This window comes from Cryptomeria japonica, chromosome 6 (genome assembly GCF_030272615.1).
Source record: "Cryptomeria japonica chromosome 6, Sugi_1.0, whole genome shotgun sequence".
Taxonomy (NCBI): Eukaryota; Viridiplantae; Streptophyta; class Pinopsida; order Cupressales; family Cupressaceae; genus Cryptomeria; species Cryptomeria japonica.
In genome coordinates, this window is record NC_081410.1 from 30,991,327 (window position 1) to 30,997,326 (window position 6,000).

The following is a 6,000-nucleotide window of genomic DNA, read 5'->3' on the forward strand; positions in this document are numbered from 1 at the left end:
GTTCCCAAGGGGTAATAAAAGCTATTCTTTTTGGTCTTCTCGTGATATATGAATTTGGTTGCACCTAAAAAATTCATCCATAAGGGACAACATCTTTTAGCTAGCTGTCAATTTTTTGATCATGTCAATATTGTGAAGAGGTAAATTATCTTTAGGACAAGCATTTTTGGTATCTTTTAAACCTAAATATACATTGATCCCCTTAGTTTTATTTCTTTTTGAAATAAAATTGGACACTCACTCTAGATAATTCATAGGCCAGATAAATCCAACTAGAAACTTTTGAAGTTCTTCCCTCATTAAGAAGGCCACCTTACGATGTATTTCTCTCATATTTTGGTGCAATGGTTTAGTCTTGGATCAAACCATCATATGGTGAATGACCAAGGATGAATCCAATACAAACCATTCAAAATAAGACCATGCAAATATATTTGGATAATCTTAAAGTATTGTGGAGACGTCTCTTTCAAATCATGATCTAAAATGGTTGTTATGTATGCCAACTTAAGTTTTTCCTCTATACCAATATTTATGTCTTTGGATTCATTAACAAGGAGTAGTGATCCATATTGACATGGGACATGATCCAATAGAAGATGGAGCTCACTATCAATGGGTATATTTGTATGAAATGTAGATAATGACAATTCCTTTGAAGGACCTACTTTTTCTCTAGTTCAAGGATAGCCTCATCATAATTGAAACATATCTAAGGTGGGTGATCTTGTTGTTCCCAATTGATGAGTTCTAGATATTGTAGGTTGAGATGGATAGAAAGGACAATATTGTCATGGAATAGGCCTATGCCAATAAGGCTTTTGAAAGGACTATAAATGCCATCTACTTTGATTTCATCAAGGTTGAGGAGAGGTGTGCCTAGTGCTATTGGGAAATTATACAAGGGCATCATAATACTCAACCTGGACACCATATCCTAAGCTAAAAGTACCATTATTACAAATATGTAAGGAAACTAGAAATGTATATTCCTTGAAGTAGGAAACATATTGTTAATATCTATAAATGTGTGGGATCAAAGCCTTCTATGTCTTCATCAGTAAGATAACTGCTAAAAATGAAGGTGGTGGGCCCCTATTATAGGACGAGGAAGGGATCTTGTATTTTTTGGCATGAGTGATTAAAGGATTGTGGCAAGGTGAGAATTTTGACAATATCAAGGGATTTATGGATTTGATATTCTCCACATCCTTTCTCAAGGACTTTAATTGTGGATGTTAAAGATTTCTACTTAGTAGGTGGAATGAAATATGTGGAAGGTAGATTGCTAGGATTGATATATGGTAGATTTTGTGGAGGTAGGTTTTAAAACAACATTAGAGGATGTACAATGGTTATCATATTAGGCTTCCAACATCTCACAATATCAAAAGGGGTGGAAGTTTATAGGAATAGTAACTTTCACATTATTGTATGGAAACTTAAGGCACTAATGGTAGATGGATGGTATGACTTTTCACAATATGAAACCATTGTTGACCAATAAGGAGGTTGTATAGAAGGAACAAATATAAGATATATAATAGAGTATACTACAATTAAGGTCCTAACTCAATAGGAAGGTAAGTGGTTCCAACTAATTCTCTATCTGCATTATCATAGGGCTTGGTAGTGAATCCAAGGCTTCTACTAAATAGCGTAATGTTGCACATATTGAAATGTACAAAATTCTTGACCTGTTATCTATGAGAACACACTTTACTTTATGATTGGAAATATTAGCCTCGATATAAAGGGATGATTATGTGTTTGGAAATGACAACTTAAATAGGAAGGGAAGTCATTTTGAGTGAAGGTGAGATGATGATTGATGGAAAGATGGTCGAACATGGCTTAAACATGCGAGGGATTAATGTTATTAAGCACTCGCATTTTTTGAAGGATTCAATTCAAGATATCCTTATGCATGAGATGTTCAAAGAAAATCAAGGGTGGAAATATGAGTGGGTGTTTGAAATTGAGATGGTTGATGAGGTTGTATTATTTCTTAGGATTCACATTGGATAAAGTGGGCCTTTGGATTATGACTTTTCTATGTCAAGTAGTGACATGGCATAATCATATGCTTTTCTTTTAATGGTATAAACTTTTTTGCCATATTGCCCAACATGTACTTGACGATTGTAGGTGTGAGATATTTTTGGCAATGGATGGTGTTCATACAAGAGTCTTGTCCTCAAGTGTATTGTTGATTATTTTTAAAGAATGGGTTTTGATAAATCCTCAAGTCTTGATTAAGAAAGGAGTTGGATGGTCCTTTGATTTCAATTTCACTTTTATTTATAAGGTGTTGGATATAATGTTTTAATTTCATACACTTGTTTGTTGTTTTACCTTTCATTTGATGGTAATCACAATATTCATCCTCTTTATACTAGGAGGGTTTGGGATAAATATCATTAAAGTGTTTTGTGAGCCAAAAGGTGACCATTTTAGTCGGAAATTGATGGAAAACTACCTCAATAGGCTCTCCTAGGGGTGTGAATTGTCTACTTTTCCTCTCAGGATTAGGAGGTGTAGATGGAATGGTGATGGATGAAGGATATTGGATGGTTTCAACATGTTTCAAGTCAATGATTCCATCTCCAAATACATTTATTTTTCCCTCTTTTGATAAGCTCATAAAATGAAGTGGCACATTAAAACATGTAAGAAACGCCAGATTTTGGATTGAGATTTGTGAGATAGATATATATGATTTGTTTTTATAGCATTGGTCATGGAAAACGAGTAACCAAGGCTCTCCACCATTGAAGACATTATGAAAATGTATTCCTTGATTTTTGTTTGTTATTACATATGTCCATCATGGTTAACTCATGGTCCATGTTATAGATAAAGTGTTAAATGAACTTTTCAACTATGTCTTTAAAGGATGTGATGGACCCCTTAGGTTGGAACAACAACCATTAGAGTACTTTCCAACCTAGGATGTAAAGAAATAAATACAATAGGTATACATCTTTGTTTGCTAATTATTGGCTAGCCACAAAGAATTATTTTACTTGTTTCCGAGGGTCTCTCTTCTATTGTATTTGTTAGATCTAGGAATTCAAAAGGAGGTAGGGAATTAAATTTATGATATGGACCAATAAAAATGGTATGAACATAATTCCACAAAGGTATATGATTTATTATGGCCCCTGGTTAGAGTCCTTAAGTGAGGGTTTCTTTAATGGCCTACCATTCTTGATCGAAAGATGATATAGGTGGAGATGGAGATGAATAGGTGTATTTATGATGTTGCATCTTGCAGTTATTTGGGAGAAGTGAAATGTTGGTGTTGGTTTATGTTACTCGAGGTGTTGAGGTTGATATTAGGTGGAGTTCCAAGATTTAGAATGGTCATATTGGGAGTGGGGATGTGCGAAGTATATTGATTAGAGATGGGAACAAAGATGGAATCCATTTTAATTCCAAGTTGGGTACATATTACTGATGTGGATTGCCTAGTGGATAAAGGATTTTGAAACCCATTATGAGGGGCTGCATGCATCTTAGGTGGGATAAATTCTGGATACAAAATTTTACTTCTAATGGAAAGGGTTTGTTTTTATTAAGAGGGGGGTGTTATGGTCTAAATGAAGGTCAATGTGGTCATGATTGGGATGAGGGATGTTATGTATTATGGTTGAAGGTTTCTCATGGGTATGATCACAATTTGAGAGGTCAATATGCATTACCTGATCAAGATGGGAGCTATCATAACTAGAAGGCAATTTAGCCCATTATGAACAATGACTTACCTAGAAGGATTGCATCTTTATGAACATTTTCAATGAACCTTTCCATGAGATCACACCCTTGTTCATAATTGAGCATGGCATTGGGATTAATAATATATTTCAGTTGATTAGGATTGTCATTATTGTTGGAATATGAAGTCAATTCTAGTGTTATTCCAATAGTGACAAATAATCATCATGGGGTACCACAGTATAGTCTCAGGTTTGCATTTGACCTAGTTGTTGAAAGTAATAAGATTTAAAATGAAGATTGGAGGTCAAGGGTTGCAGGGGGTTGGCTATGCCCCCCCTGCTACATCGAAGGCATTTGGGCAAAGCTATGATTATTTGGTGACTTACTATGTGTTGACGGGTGTTTCGACACACTCACCAACAGTCAGGTAGTTTATGCGACCACTCACCACCTCTCTTGAAAAGAAATAAGTTTCGAGAAACTAACTAATCCAAGGTCTCTATAGTCAGGTCTTGATGGTTATGGGCAACTCAATGGTTGATGTGGTTGTACTTGTTAAGGGGCCTGCTGGTTAAACGAATCCCAATAGCTTTATATTTTTTTGTATTTTATGATTTAAAACTCTTTTGAAATAAAATGCGAAAGATAGATCAAGGAAACAAGAAAATAACAATGAAACTAATGCAATCACAACTTAATGAACTACTCAATTAGTACCCTGCAGTCCAAAAATCATCAATATTATTCAAACCAACATTCAATAATGGACCTCCAATAAACCTGCAAAGTCAGCAACCTCACAAATTCATGGCAAGAATATCACCACAATATCGTCTATCCCAGTAATTCTCCTACACCACTTACATGCACAATATGATTCATAAAGCAATAAACATAAAACCAAAACACATTGTTGATTTCAAACAATAGACGTTACTAGACTGCAAAGAACAAATTAATAGCACATACACATAGATCAGGCAATCTATAAGCTGCTTCTTGCATTAATTTCAAAGAATGTATCACAAAAATATTCTAATTCATAACAATATGCATAAAATAATCTAAAATCTCTAAGTGGGCCTCAAATAATAAATTTGTGGACCCTTACAAATGAATCGAAAACTCCAATTTATAGAGTTTCTTGTCCTACTTTCTAGGAAATAACCCTATCTAAATTAAGCCCTAAAAAAAGAAAGGAGTTGCAGTTGACATGCATGTCTTTGGCTTGAACTCCAGTTAACTATATTACGAAACTAGGACTAGAGGATCATTACGAAAACGGAGCTGCACGATCCAACATTTTGTAACCATGCAAAACCCATTCCATAATCCATGTACATGCTGAAGCAATAGTCAAAGTCCAAGGTCTGGTGTCATGCAATATTCCAAAAACATGATGCTATCATTAACATCTACCTTTTTATTCTTTACTTCTTTTTATAGTTCTTATAATTGCTAATTATGCATGCAACTACTTTCACAGGAGGATCTGCAACATGCTTGATTATGAACTTATACTTCTTCAAAATCTCCTCTGCATTCTTCCTCCTATCTTCTAATTTTCCTATTATTTATGCAACTTGTTGACATTGAGTTATTAAATATGTATATATGTCCATTAACTCAATGTTCAACTCAACAGGAGTTGTAAGATATTGTGCCACATATGCCTCCCATTGATGAAGTACGTTTCCTTCCTCCATGTATCATGCACTACTAAGACCGAGCCCAAAAATACCCAACAACTGGGCTACAAACCTTTCATATTTATTCACTACACCTAGGAGAGGAGAACAAACATCTGTTATATCTTTCTCATATTGTTGAAGCATTTCAATCTTCAACTCCAAAATGTATATATATGATTGCACATTGTCAATGCTTTCCCCTCCTAACAGGTCCTCTCCTAATATGATATTCGCTTCAAGGTTCAAAACCTTATTCAAAACTTGACACTGCTTACCAAAAATGTTAAGCTTCTACTCCCATTACTGAGAACATGAAGCTAAAGTTGTCGCAACCTGTGTAGCTCTCTTATATACCTCCATAGTATTTTGCAAAAATAACCTAATCTTGGAGGTATTTGCTTACACCCATGCCTTTGTAGTGGCTGCCACCTTCCTTACCTCCATAAGTGCTTTCACATCTGCTTCTGGTAGTGATGAGGTTGAAGGTAGGTTATCGTCCATCCGTACATCTAGGGGCTTGCTCATCTCTACCAACAACTGCTTGTACTGCTACAACTGTGCCTTCACCTCAGAGTGAAAAGTGTGTTCC